Here is a 19,532-nt window from a genome sequence, read left to right as displayed (position 1 = left end):
ACCTAGGGAAGGCCACGCAGAAAAGTCTCCTAGGATGGGCAGACAGGGATAGGTTATAGTCTCCATCTATTAAGGATGTATCCACACCCAAGACATCAGTCACAACCAATCCACAAACATTTATTAAGCTCTTACTATGTGCCAAGCTGAAGATACAAAGAAAATGTGCTCTCAACATTCCAGCTCTGTAAAGAAAATGTGCTCTCAACATTCCAGATCTGTTTGAGCATTCAAGCCCATTGCTTGGAAGGAATGTGAGTTGGCTTGTGCTGCCAGAGAGCTCATCAGTAGGGGCTCTGAGTCCTACTGTGATATGTATTTTGTAGTCAAGTTCTTTTTACATGGGCAGGATTATACACCATAAAAAATGGCCTTGAGGTTTTCTGTGACTTGTCTACTGTCTCACAATCGGTTTACTCTTACTAACTTGCACCTGCTGTCTAGCAAGACCTTGAACAAAAGGAAGCTTGTGGGTCTTTTGCAAATATTCCCAGCCATATAAGAAGGAGAAAGAGCAGCAATCTTAGCTTAGCAATCCCAGAGGAAATTTCCAAACTTGTCCCCACCAAATAACAGCAGGAATTTCCCCGCCTACTTTGGACTGACCCCTATTTGTACTTCCTGGAAGGTGGCTCTTGCCATCCCACTTTGATAGGATACCACGGACACAGTGGGCTCTCAGAACCCTGCCTGGCCTGTGGAGAAAGAGTGCCGGGCAAGGCAAAGCTAAGGTGAGCTGGGAACTTTGGAGAGCTCTCCCAACAGAAGTTTGTACGTTCCCCCCACACACACCCCCATCCCCGGATCCAGTTCATTTTCATTCTTGTCCACTTGCAACTTTCCTGAGTTACACTTAGCATACTGAATGTGCCCCAAACAGATTAGCCAGTCATTTGAAATTCCAGCACAAGCTGAAACATTTTACCAAAATGGCAGCTTCGTTTGTCAAGGTCCTGCAGGCTTAAAGACTTAGATTATCATAGAAATGGAATTATTGGCTGCTTTTCTGCCTCCTTTTCAACTGAAATTGAACTGGAGTATTTCCAGCTTCTTCACAAATCTCTGATGATTCTGTTTACACAGAATGCACAATTCTATCAGAAAACTATCCACCCACAGGTGTGAACATGAAACAAGGAGACGGACTCAAGGAAATATGCCTTTCTCACTTGAGGTGTATGTGGCTGGAGAGCTGAATTTGGAGACAGAGGCATCTGGGGGCAAATCTGCCTCCCATATTTAGAGCTATGTGATCCTGGGCGAATTATCCCACCTCCTAATGCCTCTGTTTTGTGCTCTTTTAAATAGGAATCGTAATAACTTAAGAGTGTCTTCTTGTTGTGTCAAACAGGATATTGTTCGTAGAGTGCTCTGCAAACTTTAAAAGTGTTATTGAAATGTCAGCTGTTATTAATATAAACAACAGCTTTCCTTCCCATTAGAAAGATAAGGCTAGGGTCCAGAACTGGGTTTTCTTTGTATATGGAACGCTCAGATGAAGAAATATCCCCTCATTGATAGCTTTTCTGTAACTTGTAATAGTAGAACAGATATTTTTCCTCTCTGTTGTGTTCTAGATCCCTTGGGCAATCTGGGAGTGCCCATGGAGCCACTCTCAGCCTCATGTTTTGAAATTCATAAAATATATAAGATGACAAACCAAAGGAAGTGAAATTATGGGGCCTTTCTTCCCACCCAAGTTCATCGATTACCAGGACTCTGCCCACAACTCAGGGACTTCACCTTTCAAGCTCTTGTCTTGAGAGCTTCCCAAAGTCCTAAGAGGCTGACTTGGCCAGAGTCACCCAGAGGAAGACCTCAAGGCCAGCTCTCTCCCCATTCCCCTCACATGCTGCCTCATTCCCCTTCCAAACCCTAAGTGGAGTTCCTTTCTTGGAATTTGCCACACATAAGCCACTTATAACTGTGTGAATCCCTCAGACCTCATGAAGTGACTTAGTTGGAGTTCTGGCTCCATTTAAATGGATTTAGACCTGGAAGAGATCATGGAGGCCAGGAAGTCCAAAAATAGTCAAGAATGAATATGTTACTAGAAAAAAAGGCATTAACGCAAAAAGAATAAACTGAGAAAAGAAAAGAGATCTCCTATGCCCAAAGAGATATCAAAGTGTGCATACAGCAGCATCTATACTTCACACCTCTTAGACTGGCTAAGATAACAGGTAAAGATAATGATAAATATTGAAGGGGATGTTTTGAAAAAGAGTAGTAGGGATACTGATACATTATTGGTGGAGTTGTGAACTGATCCAACCATTCTGAAGAGCAAATTGGAACTATGCCCAAAGGACTTTCAAAACCCGTTGATCTAGCAGTGTCTCTACTGGGCTTGTATCCCAAAAAGATCATAAAAAAGGGGAAAGGAAGGATTCATATTGCAAAAATGTTTGTGGCAGCCCTTTTTGTGGTAGCAAGGAACTGAAAACTGAGTGGCTGCCCATCAATTGGGGAATGGCTGGATAAGTTATGGTATATGACTGTGATGGAATATTATTGTTCTATAAGAAATGACCAGCAGGAGGATTTCAGAGAGGCCTGGAGAGACTTACAGGAACTGAGACTGAGTGATGCGAACAGAACCAGGACGTCATTGTACATGGCAACAACAAGATTATATGATGATCTTGGCTCTTTTCAACAGTGAGGTGATTCAGGCCTGTTCCAATGACCTTGTGATGAAGACAGCCATCTGCACCCAGAGAGAGGCCTGTGGGAACTGATGGTGGATCACAATATAGTATTGTCCCTTTGTTGTTGTTTGCTTTATTTTTTCTCATTTTTTTCCTTTCTGATTTGATTTTCCTGTGCAATATGATAATTGTGGAAATATGTATAGAAGAATGTTTAACCTATATTGGATTACTTGATGTCTAGGGGAGCAGGGAATAGAGGGAGAAAAATATAGAATTTTACAAAGATGAGTTTTACAAAGATGAATGTTGAAAACTATCTTTGTATGTATTTTGAAAACAAAAAGCTATTATTAAAAAAAGAGTTCTCCAGCTACCTGCTAAGTAGAGCCAAACCCAATGGCAACCAGCAAGTGATTGCAGAATTTTGCTGAACTTATGACAACACTCAGCATGGCCCGCATGGAAAGCAGGAGTATTAACTTCACCAGAGACATCAGTGATCCTGTAGCACCAGAAACATAGCTTGGACCCTCCATACCACCACTGGACCCGATATGTCCCCTCCTCGTGTGTTTCTTCCTACCTACATATTCCCAACATGTGTCCACTCTTTCCTTTAATTATAATGTGGTTCTATTAATTTCTATTAATTATAATGTATAGTTGGAGCTGAAAAAAAGTTGAAAAAAATGAGCCCTCCCTGTGTTACAGAGGTCAGAGGCTCTGGGTGGGAAATGCTACATATTTATCAGATATGGTGGGTGCATTGATTAGTTTTTGCTGAACTTCTTTTCCCTCCTTTGTTCCCCACATAGATTTGTGTCTATATGAAAGGATGTATCCTAGGGTTATGGGTGAAATATTTGACTAGTAATTGGACTAGGTTATTTAAAGAAATTATTGCCTAGAACTCTTGAACTATGATTTTGAGTGGGTATTGGCAGACCCAAGGACTACCTTGAACCTAAGGAAGTCTTGTTTCAGAGATCTACTCTGTGACTTGGGGAAGGGGTGCTTTCTGGGCCTGCACAGACATGGAGAATATCGGGAAACAGATGGTAAAGCAAGGATGTGGGAGCAGGGAGGTCATGTTAGTCATCTGTGTTATTGGAACATAGAATGTGTGGAAAGGAGTAATGGGAAATAAATCTGGGAAGAGATCCCATTTCTAGGAAAATATCCCAAGAAGCCTCAAAACAGAAAGGTCTAAGTATATTCAAAAAATAGTCATAGGAGCACTTAGTGTTGTCACAAAAGCAGAAGTTCATCATTGGAGATGTCTTAAAAACATATCATGCAAATGGAATAGAATATGATTGCATCAAAAGAATCATAAGTAAAAGAAAAAATCAAACAAACATGGGAAGATGCATGATCTGATAAGAGTGAAGCAAGCAGCAACAGAAAACAAAATGCAAAATGATTATCACAATATAAATGAAAAGAACAATAAGGGAACACGATATAATTATAATGTATTATATGTAGTTAAGTTGGACCTGAAAAAAAAATTGAACAAAATGCACCAATCCTCCCTGTGTTCCAGAGATCAGAGGATATGAGTGGGAAACATTACATATTTATCAGACATGGTGGGTGAATCGATTGGGTTTTGTTGAACTGCTCTTCCCCCTTTTTTAATTCTTTGTTAAAAGGGATGGATTGCCTAATAGAAGAATTGGGAGGGAAATATTCAAGAATATGTTACTAGAAAAAGGCATTGACCCACACACAAAATTTTTAAATAAAAATATGGGAAAAAAGACTGGGACGATGGGCTGGAACCAGAGTCTTGAATCCCAGAGTATTTATGCTACAGTCATTTGAGAGGAATTAGAGTAGGGGGTAACATGGTCAAAGGCACATGATCAGGAATGTGATTTTAACAACTATGCAAAAAGATGGATTTCAGTTGGGAGAGCCTGGAAGCAATAGTCTGGGTGAAAGACAAAAAAGAGACCTTGAATGTAAGTGGAGAGAACAAGATTAATGGGAAGGAGACTTGCTGTAGAGGCAGAATCAATAAGACTTAGCAACTGATTGGGCCTGGGGTGGAGGAGCTGAAGGGAGGCAAGAATCAATGTAACTTTGTAAGTTCTCCAATTTAAAATTAATCAGAATACAAATGGAGTTTATTTCCATTGGATTTTTATGTCCATGAGGCGTTTTCCCAACATGATCTCCTTGGAGCCTCATAACAGATTCGGGAGGTAGGTATGATCTACAGATGGCGGGACCATGCTAGAGATGGGAAAACTGAGACTCACAAGATAAACTGACTTGCCTAGAGTCAGACGGCTAGTAAGTATTAGAAGCAGAATTGGAACCTTGTTCTCTCTACCCACTATACCATGGTGGCTCTCAAGTGGCATCCAGAGCTGATATCACCAAAGAGGTTGTGTTCCTGGGCAAAGGGGGAAGTCTGTCGAAGCGTTTCCCTTGTTTTTCAGTGTAGTTGTACTAGTCTCACCTCCCAATGCAAACCCCAACTTCAGAGAATGGCCAGATTCCCCACAGAGACCTTGCCCAATCCCCCACTTCTTAGAACATTCTCGTTCCTGGAATGAATTTCTGTGGCTTAGAATGTACTTTCGGTTTATTTGTGGGGGGAGTGTGTAAGGATATGTGTATATGATGGGTGTGTATGTATGTGTGTGAATCGTGTGGTATGGATCCATGTATACAGATGGTACGCTCCTCCCATCCCCTGAGGCAGAAATTTCTTGCCTTTTGTCTCGGTTTCCCCTGCAGGAGCCAAATAAATGGTGGCTGAATTATCTGTCATCAAACTCCTTGAATCTGGAAACTCAGTCACATGACACCAAAGATACCCCCTAACGCAAGACTCAGCATCTTTGTGGCAAGCTAGACTCCTAGCCAGTCCCCTCGTCCAATAGTCCCAGGTCTGGTCATTGCAGCAGCCATTGCCACTAAACAGCTGATAGGTGAGCAAAGCACAAGCTGGTGAGAAATGGGTACTTCTTGGAAGAGAAAAGAAGACAAGGGACAGGATCCTTCCTCCATTGGCCTCTCCTTTCCCTGGCAGGATGCGTGGGTAGTAAAGTTCTAGGCTGCCTCTTTTTCCTCCTATTTCCCCTCCATCCGTGCCATGCACTCTGACCTATCGGAGAGCTCACTTTGCCCTGAGGAGGAGAGGATTATGGGAAGGGGAGGAGATGCTGAAAGGCTAGGTGAAGGAGGCAGGTACGTGAGCTTGCTGAGCTGGGATGCAGGAAGATTTTCAAAAGGTTCTCATTACCCACTGATTCCTTGATTCCAAGGATTTTATCAGAGCCCCTGTAGAGAACTGGAAGAAAGAGACTCACGGAAGTAAGTTTGGAGGGGGGAAAAGGTCCAGAACCTGGGGAAGTCCCAGAGGAGAGCTTGGGACATAAGGGAAGAGACCCCCTGGTGCCAGTGCTGAGAGTCAAGACATGGAAAAGCCAAGAAGACTGACTTAGGCTGCTGGAGAGGTGCTGAACACAAATTGGACTCCTCGCATTTTGCCCAAATGAATTCAGTTCCCTTCACTACATGACAAACTCAAATTCACTCCAATGAGAAGCATTCAAATTTCCAATCATAATAAAAACCCAATTACCTAGAGCCCCCAACCCCAAGTAGCCTCTAGTATCTGCAGGCACTGCTTTGCTGGGGGATGGCTGGGGCCCAACTCTTGGCCACGGGGCCTGTCCAGATTCCAGGATCACCATTGGCATCACCAGGAAGAGTTGAGCTTCTTTTCTCCTTCTTCAATTAGACAGTAGAAAAGTGGCCCAGAAGCCAGAGTGCAGGCCTGGAGTCAGGAAAATCTGAGTTGAAATCTAGCACAGATACTTCCTAGCTGAATGACCCTGGAAAAGTCACTGAACCTGTCTACCTCAGTTTCCTCAACTATAACATCAGGGTAATAATAGCACTTACCTTGAAGGATTGTTGTTAGCAGCAAAGGAGATCATGGTTGTAAAGTGCTCAGCCCAGAGTCTGGCACTTAGCAGGTGCTTCATGTGTGCTTATTCCCCATCCTTTCCAGAACACTCTCCGGAGTATTTCAAAAATCAAGAGCCCTTCCATTCACATGCCTCTGGGCTGACAAGCAAATGAGCTCAGCCTGAGTCACCCAATCCAGGCCAGCCAAGCAGAGACAGAAGGCCCAGGCTCTTCGATAATGCTTTGGAGGCTTTCTGAGAACTCACCTCCCAGTAATCCCATGAGGAAGGTGATACATGTAGTTGTGAGTGAAAAGCTCAAGAATTGGAGAATTTAAATGACGTGACTAGGATTGTACACCTAGACTGAAGAGGGGTAGGATTTGAACCCAGCATACTGACTTCTGCATACATCTGTATGTATACAGATGATGCTGTGATTGTAGCAGTATGGCGAGTTCCAGGTGTGGGAATCTCTTCACCCTTCAGAGATCATAAAGTGTGTCTGATTTAGTAGAGAAATGTTAAAGAATTCCCTAGGAAAAGAAGAGGTAAAGGGCCTTGTCCAAGACCATAGGTCTAAATAGGATTTTGAGTTATCCTGACTAACGGATCAGTCCTTTAATCCAGTGGCCGGCACTTAGACAATTCTCTAAGACTATGATTTGCAGGACAGGGACTAATCTGCTTTGGTAAAGGGAATTTCTCCTCTGAGAGTGCCCCTTAACAATAAAGTCCCAGATCTAGTCCAAAATATACATAAGAGTGTGTGTGTGTGTGTGTGTGTGTGTGTACACGTGCACATGTGTGTGCATGTGCATACAAATTGTGTCCTCCATAGTGCTCAGTGGACAGGACACAATCACAGACTCCTGAGAAGAAGAGCTCATTATTACAGCGGCAGATTTATGTTCATTGTCTCATTTTCTGTCCCTGTCACAAGAGCCGAAAAGCCGACCACAGGAAAAGGGCAATGTATGTCCCAGTCAAACAGGAGAGAAGAAACAGAAAGAAAACACTCCATTTCATGAATCGCGATGAATCGATCATTTCTAGAAGGCTTGACATGTTCAGTAACAGCCCCAGTTAATGGGCACCCTCAGGCACCTGGTTAACCCAGAAGTCACAGCTGGAAGTCAGAGAGAAGTCAGAGAAAGTCGAAGAGCCGAAATGTCAGGCATCTCAGGAACCGTCTGCAGTCGACTGAAGGCTTCGGACAGAAGGCAAAACCGTCCAGCATTAATTAAGTACCACAATGCTGGCGCGGGGCACCTTTTGTCCAAAGCCCGGCCAATCTCGGCATCCAGGGGATACCGTCTCGGCGATCGGTCCTTCCGGCATTGTTTGGTCCAGCCACCTGCCACTTCCTAAGGCAGATGAAATTGATCCAACCTCTGTTCATATATGTCTGGAAGCCAAAAGACACTGCAGAATTTTTCCCTTTTTCCCACTGATTATTTTAACTAGCATTTCATAATTATCCCTCTTGTTTCAGGCTTCTTTTTTTCCTCCAGACAGATGTGTATTTCTATTTAGGCTTTATTTTTTAAATACCTAGAAAGGCTAATTCAAAAAAGTCAGAGAGGGGCAAAACAGCAACCCAAGAGAACATGTGAAAAAACAATTTTAACAAAATCATAAAAAATTAAAAACTGATCAAAATAATAAATTAGCAAAGAATGCCAATATTATTTTTTTAAAAAAAAATAGTATAGCCAAAAACAAATACTATAATAGACCAGAGGTTCTTAACCTTCTCTATGTACTGGACCCCTTTAGGAGTCTGATGAAGCCTATGGACCCCTTCTCAAGATAATGGTTTTAGATATAAAATAAAATGCTTAGAATTATAAAGAGAACCAATTCTATTAAAATACAGTTTCTCAAATATCTTTTTTATGGGGATAACCTAAGCTTTGTATTTTTTATTGTTTTTTCTGATTATACATATACATTGATTTTTGAAAATACATATTTCTTTATGAATTGCATCAGGAGAGAAAAATCATAACAAAAGGAAAAAACCACAAGAGAAAAATAAAACAGAAGAAAAAAGGAAAAAAGAGTGAATATAGCATGTGTTGATTTACATTCGGTCTCCATAGTTCTCTCTCTGGATACAGACAGCGTTTTCTATCCAAAGTTTATTGGGATTGCCTTGGATCACTGAACTGCTGAAAAGAACCAAATCTTTCACAGTTGCTCATTGCCCAGATATCTTTTTCAAAAATCACAGATCTCAAGTTAAGAATCTTTGCTACAGAGCCAGTGAATCAGCCAAAGCACCAGAAGCGACATGGAAAAAAAAAAACAATGTAAGAGTTGCTAAAATAGCTCTTCAAACATATAAACATTCCAGAAAATTAAGCATAAATTAACAATCTAGAGGAAATCCTATGAACAAGTTAAAAAGAAACCTTGAAGGAAATTTAAAAAAGAAATATAAGAAAGCAAGCGAGAACGCTGGAAAAGAATGAAATAATGAAGAAAATGGTTACTACGGAGAATGCAATAGAAACGCACAAAAAAAAAAAAAAAAAATCCCTAGAAGCAAGCAACACCAGACTTACTAAGGTGGAAAATGCAGAGCAGCTGGAAACACAGCTTTCAAAAATCACTGAATAATCCAAACTCTTGGAAAATACACAGAGCCAAATGACAGTCCAGGAGAATGAATCACAGCACAGCAATCTCAAGATTACTGACATCCCAGGAAACTTGGAAAAACAAAACACTCTGGGCATTATATTTCAGAGAGTAGCCAAAGAAAATTCCCCAGAATTGACAAAACAACTGGTGGGGAATACAAATAAAAAGAATCTACAGAATGTCAATATGGATGAATACAAGATTTAACAGTCATATCTTAGTTAAATTGTAACATTGCTATGATAAGGGAAAAAAAAAATCCGACAAGCTTCCAGGAGAAGTGCAGAGCTCACTTACCAAAGAACATTAATTTGTATGACAGGAAGCTTTCCAAGGAGGATGAGGAAAGAACACAGAAATTAGAAATAACAATTACAAAATTAAGAAGCATGAACCTTGAATCTAAAATTATGCAACAAACCAAAATCAGTATACTGTATAAAGACAAGAGATGGCTATGAAAAAAAGCAAACAGATTTTGAAAATTTTTCAGAGAAAAAAAGGAAAAAGAAAAATGTACAGACATATCCATTTCAAATCTTTAAATAATATAGGAGCATCCTAGACAAAATAATAGGTATTTAAAGCCATTGACATTTTTCAAAGATACAGTCAGTTCTGCTTGCCAAAAATCACCACGCTATACCAAATGAGCAATAAAAACCACAGAGTTTATGAAAGGGAGGGATTAGAAACACAACACTCAAAAACACCAGTGACACATTAAAAAAAACCCCATAGGAACCTAATTAAAATGATAGCACAGTTTTATGCAAGTTTAATGGTTAAGAAATACATAAAAACTATAACAAATAGTGGCAGTATCCTGTTAGTCAGCCTGTGCCCCAATTCCCACAGGGTGTAAACTGACAAAGTCCAGTCACTGCAGGTGAGGGAGTCTGGAGTCTTGGTCACTGTGGAAGGGGGGGAGGTAGGTACAGGTAGAGTGGCTCTCCTCATCCTTCAGCTCTTATTACACCAGAAGATAGACAATTAATATAGCACGTTGCCTTGAAAAAATAACACCCCAAGTTTGCTTATGAAAGTGGATGGTGAAAGGGTTACAGCTCACGAGTTATTGAGAAACGGTACAATTTTCTGTGTTCCCTCATCATCTCTCATGGACAAAATTGCACATGAGCAAATATAATTCTCATTATGTTCAAATCATTTCACAACATAACAATTATCTTATAAGAAATTCAGCTTTTCAAAACAAATAAAACAACACAACTGACCATTATATAGTCACTATCAAAATGTGATAACCTACAGAAAATAGGAAGGTAAGGGGACAGGAAAAGGGGGGAAAGTGATAAAAGGAAGGAGATAGTCAGAAACAAAATCCTTTCGAGAAGGGACAGGGTGAAAGGAGGGAATAGAAAAAATGTAGGAGAGGGAATGGGATGGAGACAAATATGGTCAGTAAGAGTAACTGTGAAAAAACATTTTGACGCAAGTTTCTCTGCTAAAGGCTTCACTTCTCACACATATAGCAAATCGAGTCAAATTGATAAAAATAAGAGCCATTCCTCACCAATAATGATCAAAAGCTATGAACAGTTTTCAGATGGAATAATCAAAATTATCTATAGCCATGTGAAAAATTGTTCTACCTTGCTGTTGTTGGAACACTAAAATTAAATTAAATTAAAATAAAAATAATTCTGAAGTACTACCTCTTACCTTTTAGATTGGCTAATAGGACAGAAAAGGAAAGTGACTAATGTTGGAGGGGATAGGGGGGAAATGAGCCACTAAGGCACTGTGCCTGTGTTGTGAACCTGTCCGACCAGGGAGAGCAATTAACAACTATGCCTAAAGGTCTATAAAACCGTGTATACATACCCTCTGACCTAGCAAGACCATTACTGAGTCTGTACCCCAAAAGAGATTTTTAAAGAGATTTCATAAAGAATCTATATGTACAAAAATATTTTTAACAACTCTTTTCTGGTGCCAAAGAACGAGAAACCGAAGGGATCAGTTGGGGAACGGCTGAACAAAATGTGGTATGCGATTGTGATGGAATACTAGCATGCTATAAGAAATGATGAGCTGGATGCTCTCGGAAGAAGCTGGAGAGCCGAGTCAAGGTGAAATGTACAAAGTAACAGCAATATTGTAAAATGATCGGCTGTGAATGACTTAGTTCTCAGTAATACGACGATCTAAAGCATCACCGAAGGACTTAGGATTAAAAAAAAAAAAAACGCTATCTACCCCCAGAGAAAGAACTGATGTGTCTGAAAACAGATTGAAGCAGAATTGTTTTAACTTTTTAATTTTTCTTGAGGTCTGGGGTTTTTTGGTCTGTGTTTTCTCCCACAACACTCCTGATAGAGCAATGTTTTGCATGACTACACATATATAACCTGTATCTAATTGTTTGCTTTCTCAAAGGGAAGGGAAAGGAAGGCTTTAATTTTTAAATTCTTAAAAACAAATGTTAAAATTGTGTTTGCATGTGACTGGGCAAAAAGAAAATACTAAATAAAAAGGCAAAGGGTTAAGAAGTGAGAGAAAAGAGAGGAAGGGGAGGCAATGGGTTCAGCCGGCTTCTAGGAGTCTGGCTGAGAGAAGGGGGCGAGCTAACAGATGGCAGCTTGGGAGAATGGTGGAGTCAGGTTGGTTGGCCGGTTGGTTTGAAGCAAGGGAGTCAGAGAGACCTGGCCATGGCTAAAGGGAGAAAGGCAGAAGAGGAGAGATGGATGGAGAGAGACTGAAGATTTGAGAGAGAGGAAGATGAGGACTGAGAATGCTAGTGAGGTCTGGGCACGGGAGGGGAGGGGATCCAGGGTAAGTGAAGAGGCGCTGGCTTCGGCAACCAGGTGGCAACCTCGGGGTCAGAACCTGTAGAAAGGAGGGGGGGGAATGATGACAAGGCAGGAGTCCAAGTGGGAGAAGAGAAGGCACAGTAAGGAAAAGAAGCAAAGTCCTCAGTTGAGGGGTGAGCAGAAAACGTGGTAGAACAGCTCTCCTCTTCCAAAGGGCAGTGTCCCTTTGGTCACAAGAGTGTTCATTTGAGGAAAAGCTGGGGGTCCAAAAAGTCCTGCACTGCTCACTACCCAAGGACCACAGGCTCACAGGCTCACAGGCAGCGAGCATCCAAAGGGCTTTCTCATTTACTCCCCTCATTTACAAAGGAGCTAAAAGAGCCTTGAAGGCCCGGACAATTTAGCCAAAGGCCCAGTCAGGAAGGAGCTGGGCCTGGGCTGGACCCGGGCCTTTTGACTGCAAACTGCTCTCGGTGCATCAGGCCCAGGGGGAGTCCCTGAGCACACTGGCCGTCCTCCCCCCTCCCCCCTCCCCCAGGGGGCGCTGGCCCTGCCCCCTGCAGTTGGCCTTTTCTCCATCAAGCAATCGCACTTGGTTAACCGGAACATCTCTTCCCCCCTCGCACCACCCCCCTTTTCCCAGCGGGGGGATTTGGAAAATCCTCACACGGAGAGTATTGGCGGGAACCCGGAGCGGGAAGCTCCTCCGGCTTTACCTTCGTCCAGGCCCATCTTCATACATGAGAATCACTGTCCAATTTAGTGGCTCCCCACATTTATTTTGCCCGTCAGGAGGTAAAAGCAAAGCAAACAGCAGTCTCCGCAGTGTCCTCCCCTCCCTTTGCTCCTTTCCTTCCCCCCTTCTTCCCTGGCCCCCCAACCCACACGAAGGCCGCTGCAGGCTCTCAGAGGCTCCACGGCTCTGGGAGAAGGGGCTTGCTCAGGCCCGGGTGAGCCCCCTGCGCTAAGAGGCACTCGCCGAATTTCTACTTGAGCGTCGGGAGAGCATTTATTAGTCGCTTGTGTTTGCCTCCAGAACCGCCCCGTTCCTCTGCGTCTGTGTATCTGAAATTGCCCGCCGGGAGGAAGGGGGAGTGCCCGGAGAGAGGCACAAACGCCGCGGCTGGAAGTCGGTCTTAGCTCAGTGTGCGGCTCGGAGCTCGGCCCCCAGCCCGGCCCCAGGCAGCATTGCATCAGCGCTCCAGACTCCGTCGGGCTCCGGCTCGCTCCGGATGATGGGAAAGGGCAAAACCGGGTGGCCGAGCCTCCCGGCTGCCGCGGCGCCGGCGAGGGCCGGAGGGCAGAGGAGGCGGACCGGCTGCGGGCGCCCCTCGCCCCCCTCCATCTCCGGGAGGGAGACGCGGGGCTCCCGCAGCTCGCGCCCGCCCGCCGCAGCTCGGGCCCTCGGGAGAGCCCCCGGCCGGCTGAGGAGCGGCTCCCCGCCTCGGGCCGCCCGGCGGCCCGGCTCGGCCTCTCCCCGTGTCCCTCCGAACGCGGCTTTCTCTGGGTGCCCGTGTGTGCGCGTGCCCACGGCTGGCTCAGGGTCTGCCTCTCCCCGGGCTTGTCTGTTTGTGGGTTGGAGGGGAGGGGGCTGCGTGTGTGTGTGTGTGTGTGTGTGTGTGTGTGTGTGGCGGGCTCGGGCTCTCTCGTCGGCCTCTGTCTCCCCCTCCCTCCCACCTTTGTTCTAAAGCCTGGCTCTTCCCACCTCGCCAGGGACTCTGCTCCTCGGATGCGGGAACAAAGCCGGGCGCGAGCGGGCAGCTCCGGGGCTCGGGGGCTCGGGGCAGGGCTTTAGCCGAGGGCACGCCAGCCGTGCAGAGCCAGCCCGCCGGGCCGAGCGCTCCCACACAAACGCCGCCCGGCCGCTCGAGCCGCCGCTCCCAGGGGCAGCCCCGCCGGCGGGGCCGGAGCCCGGGGCAAGCACAGCGCGGCAAGGCTCTGCCCGCGCTCACTCGTTTGCTTTTGCATTCGGAAAACACAGGTGCAGCCCCGGCGGGACCCCTGACTAAGCGGGAAGGGACAAAGAGGCCTCCCCCCTCCTGGCACGCGGGTGTGGGGCGAAGTCACTGGCCTCCTGGGGAGCCCCCCGGGGGCGGGGGCCTGAGCGTCCTCCCGAGCTCCCCCGCGCGCCTTCTCCAAAGCCCCAACTCCCGCTCTAACGTGCTGAGAGTCCGGGGCCGTTCTCAGGCCAGGGGCTCAAGAGCAGGGGCCTTTTCCCAGCACACGGGGGGCGCGCGAGCGCGCGCGCGCACACACACACACACGCACACATACACACACACACACACACACACACACACACACACACACACACACACACACACACACACCTTTAAACTTAAAGCAAAACTCAGAGAAACGCTGCGGTTCTCCCCACCCTGAGCGCGAGACCAGGGAGAGGGCCCGAGTCTGTTTGCTTGACCGCCCCCCCTAACTACAGAAACCCTCAGGCCCTTAGTTGCCATGGCAAAAAAAAAAAAATGCGCTTGAGGAATCGTCGCCGAGTGGGCAGCAGCTCGCACGGCGGCGGCTCCCCGGCTTCGATCTGGCCGGCCATCGATCAGCCCCGGGTCTCGCCCCTCCCCGCTCCCTCCTCGGACCCTTCCCTCTCTTCCAGTGTGGAGGCTCCGGGGGGGGAGGGGGGGGCCCTGCAAGGGCCGCACCTGAAAGCATCAGGCTCCTCATGGAAGCTTATTTTCGGGACCAACAAAATAATCTCAGCCCCAGAACGGGGTCGTGTCCTCCGAAAAGAAGCCGGGCTAAGGGGAGGGGGGCCGGCCAACGAAACAGCCGCACAGCTACAGGCTTCGGGTTCCTGTGGGAAGCCCCAGCGGGCCCCGAGGCTGCCGTTTCCCGGGCTTAGCGCATCCCCCGGCCGGTAGCTCGGAGAAGCGGTTCTTTAAAGCAAGCAAGGAGGTGGACGTGCCTCAATGAGTCTCAAGGAGGAAATCCTTTGAAACCGCAGTGGCTTTTAAGCCGGGAAATGGAAGTTCCAATTCCTATCCCGGCCATTTTGCAGCTGGGTGATCCTGGCCGGGCCCGAGCGCTCTGGGCTTCCCTTTTCTCGTCTAAAATTCAGGGCTGAGAATACCTGCGCTGCCCACCGAAGGCGCTGGTCAAAGCACCTTGGCCCCCGAGGTCCCCGCCCTTGGCCCCCGAGGTCCCCGCCCTTGGCCCCCGAGGTCCCCGCCCTTGGCCCCCGAGGTCCCCGCCCTTGGCCCCCGAGATCCCCGCCCTTGGCTCCCGAGATCCCCGCCCTTGGCCCCCGAGGTCCCCGCCCTTGGCCCCCGAGATCCCCGCCCTTGGCTCCCGAGATCCCCGCCCTTGGCCCCCGAGGTCCCCGCCCGTGGCCCGGCCGCACACTCAGAGCCGGTCCCGGAGGGAGATCCCGGCGGGGAGAGTCAGTGCCCCCTCCTCCCCCGAGCCGCACACATTAGGTGGCTAAGAATCACCCGCGGAAGGGGAGAGGGCACCGAAGCAGAAAATGACTAGAGAGGGGGCAGAGGCAGCGGGGTCAAAAGGGCTTATTGTAAACACGAGTGAATCGCCAAGGCCAGGGACGCGGGAGCAGGGGACAAAAAGGCATCGGGCGGGGCCCGGATGAAGGCCGGCACCTTGACCGAAGGCCGCCTCCCCGAGCACGCCCTCTTCGCGACTCACAGGGAGCCCTTTTTCAAATGGTTTTTTAATGATCGTGGAGGGAGAGCCGCGGACTTGTTAGTGGCGGGCCAGCGGGACAAAGGTCGCCCCCGCGTCGGTCCCCGGGGATCTCGGCCAGGGAGTCGGCAGGCGATGGGAATGGAACGCAAGAGCAGCGTCCCGGACAGACTTTAGGGCTCGTTTAAGGCCCAAAGAGATGAGAGACCGAGTCAGAGCCCCCAGAAATGCCGCAAAGTAGCTGCAGAGGAGAGGAGAGCCGGCAGATGGAGACAGAGAGCCGCTCAGCCAAGGACTGCAGCAAAGTGGAGGATGACGTCACCCCATCGCTGGAGAACAATCGGAGTTTTGGCCGCAGACAAGTTTGGGGATCGGAGGCAGGGAAGGGCCCTCGATCCCCGTGCTCCCTGACAATCCACACACATCAAGCCGCCCACGGGCTATGGAAAACGTCTGCCAACGCTCCCGTTGGCCCGCAAGAGGCCCGCTGGGGCATCCTGGGAGCCGGGCTGCTCTAGGTGCTGCGGCCTGGAACCCGGCTGGGCTAGCTGGCCAGGGGTTCTCAGGCCAGCGGGAGCCCGGGCACATTCCATTAAAGAAACCACAGCAGAGGCGCACCCATTAGTGACCAGGCTCCAGGGAGCTCCCGCCCAGAATCCAGATTCCTGTGCCTAGAGCACAATGACCTCTCCCTGTCCCCCAGAACCCTGGCACTGCTTGATTCTGCCCTGAACCCAAGGAAGCCTTGTAACGTGTCAGAGGATTGGAAAATCTAGAACTGGAAGGAGCCCTAGAGGGCCTCTCTTGAAATCCCCTCAGTTTACAGAGGAGGAAACTGAGGCCCAGAACGCGGGGTGGGTGGGGTTTGAATTTAGATCTCTTTAATTTTGTTCTTCTGGAGTCAAGAAAAACCCCAAGCTCAAGAATCAGAGTCCAGTGAAGTCTAACCCCTTAGGATTTAGTCTCTCTCTCCTTCCATCACCTTCAGTCACTGGGAACTTGCCACCCTTCCAAGGCCATGCCAATTTCTAATGACTGAGAAGTTGTTTTGTGGGGAGGAGGGGCTAACTAGATGGCATTGCAGTGGACAGAGCATATGCTCAGGAGTCAGGGAGATTCATCTTTCTGAGTTCAAATCTAGCCTTAGACACTTACTGTGTGACCCTGGTCAAGTCACTTCATCCTGTCTGCCTCAGTTTCCTCATCTGTAAAATGAGCCCAAGAAGGAAATGCAAATTACTCCATTATTTTTGCCAAGACAATCCCAGATAGGGTCACAGAGAGTCAGACATGATTGACCCACAACAGGAAGTTTTTCCTTATATTGTCAGAGATACTTGGGATTGTGCACCCCAAACAAAACAACTCATGTCCTATTACAGGCATAGTATGTATGTAATGAACGCTTGCTGATTGATACGGAAACTAAGGCCAAAAGGTTAAATGACTAACCCAGGCTCAAACGGTTAGAAAGGATCTGAGCAGGATTTGAACTCCGGTCTTCCTGACTCCAGGCCCAATATTCTATTCCACCTAGCTGCCTCTCTTCCTGTTTCACAGTTGGGGAAAGTGAGGTAGATAGAGGTTAAGTGACTTGTCCAGGGTCAAAGAGCTAGGAAGTGTCTAAGGTTGCATTTGAACTCAAATCTTCTTGACTCTAAACCCCCCACTCTGGGCCCTGTTCTCTGAGCACGTCCCTATTTGTCAATGTTCCTCCTAAAATGTGCAGTACAAAAGTGAACACCATCTTCCAGATGGGCTCTGATCAGCGTGGAGGCCCCTTCCTCAAGCTGGGTGGCAATGCTTCTCAAAGCAGCAGAGGATGACACTAGGGGGTAGTTGTTCCCCTATTACACTATTCATTCCCATTGAGCTTGTGATACACTAAGCCTATCAGATCATTTTCATATGCCCTGCCTGTGGTCTAGCCACATCTCCTTTCTCTATTTGAAAAGCTCCTTTTTCCCCATTCGTGTCAGACTTGACAGCTATACTATCTTCATTAAATGTGACCCATTTCCCTAGCCAATTGTGACCTTTTTGGTTCTTAATTCCCTCATTAAAGTATTCATTATTACTTCTAGCCTCCTGCAATCTGCAAATAGGATAAGCATAAGTTCTGTGCCTGCACATGTCCTTCCTTAAAACGTGAACAACCTAGGACCGAGGGCATCCCAGACATATTCCCCTAGATTAACTCTGTCCCAGTTAACAGGACCCTACTGGATCTCTCTGGGTCTAGCCATCTCACAAGCTTCAAATCTACCACTAGGTGCTCTCATTTGCCTTATATCTCTCCATGTTATTCAGAAAGGCATCACAGTGATCCAGACTAAATGTGCTGCTGAAATCTAGGAGTTCGGGGTCTATCCTGTCCCCTGAACAACCAGTCTAGTTACCTTGTGGGAAGAACAACTCATATTTGAAATGGCACAAGCTACTCTTGATGAAGTCACAATCACATAAAGGAGTCCTAATTCTCCTTCCTACAAGCTCACAATCCGTCTCTTTTATATATTCTAAACCCTGCCAGGAATAAAAATTCACTAGTTTGTGATAGGAAGGCCCCACATCCTTCCCTTTTCAGATGGAGAACAACATTATCATTTACTCTTCTCCAACATTGTGATATCATTCAAAGTTCATCCAACAGTGACTCGGTAGCCACACCAGCCAGTTCTTTCTGTTCCCTGGGATCTGGATTTTTTTTTTCTGGGTCTTTGAGCACAACCTCACTAAGGAGAACTATATGCTCCCTTAACAGCCACTCATTATTTGGGGTTTCGAAAGGCTGTTAGCAATGTTTGTCCTGTTCTTTCTGGTCCATATACTATGCCCCTTGAAAGAGAAAGCAGAAGAAAAATCAGAATTAATTAATTCTGCATTCTCTGTTAACCAGTCATCTCCCCTCCACTGAACAGCAGGCCTCCTTCCTCTTTCTTTAATCTTTTTGCCCACTATATGGCCTTTTTAAGAGGCCCATTTGTTGTCCTTAGCATTCATCACAAACCTCAGTTTCTATTCTGTTCTGTCTTTTAGCAAGTCTGACATCATCTTTATAGGATCCTACTACATTATTGTATTCATCCTCCATCAGTGGTCCTTGTTTCCCTCTTTCCTTCCTGAGTTCTTTTATTAATCAAAGGTGGATCGTCAGTGAGTTCCCTGTGCAGCCACATTACTTCTTTAGGAAGCTCCTGTTTTTCCTCCTTGTCAGCAGCATTTCAATTTTATAGATTAAAATCTTGAGAATTTAATTTAACTCTTGAAAGTTTTCCATTGCTCCTAAGCCAACCTTTCCCATTTCAGCTGGACTCATTCAATCTTAATTCTCCTGTTGCTGAACCCCGGAAAAACACACTCCCCAAATACAAGGCACACAGGAGGCTTGCTTGTTTGTTTTATAGCTTCAGATAGATTTGGAAGAGAAGAGAAAGATTTTTGTGACCTTAGTATTTAGTCCAATGTTTGTCTATGAGAGTAATGATTTTTGTCCTTCCCTTTCAAAGAGGACCAATGACATCATGGTTGAAATTGAATTTAAGTGAGTCAGAATTGTGGAGAGTCATTATCCTCAATCTCTCTTCCTGATTCATTGAAGTCCAGTGGCAAGGAAAAAGCCAAGACAACTGGTGATGGCCCAAGAAGCAGTTGATGACCTTGCTTGCTTGCTTGCCTCTCTTCCATATCAAACTCCACAATGATCCATCATTCCAAGGCGCTAACTTTTATATTACGTTCTCGTCTTCATTGAAATGGAAACTCTTGGAGGCAAAGGACAGTTTTTATTTCCTCAATGTTTAGCATAGTGCTGGGTAGATAACATGCACTTAATGAATGCCTGTTCATTGAGAGATCAGTAAATT

Source organism: Sminthopsis crassicaudata, chromosome X (assembly GCF_048593235.1).
Source record: "Sminthopsis crassicaudata isolate SCR6 chromosome X, ASM4859323v1, whole genome shotgun sequence".
NCBI classification, from domain to species: domain Eukaryota; kingdom Metazoa; phylum Chordata; class Mammalia; order Dasyuromorphia; family Dasyuridae; genus Sminthopsis; species Sminthopsis crassicaudata.
The sequence above is the reverse complement of the archived record's forward strand: the minus strand, read 5'-3'. Positions refer to the sequence as shown.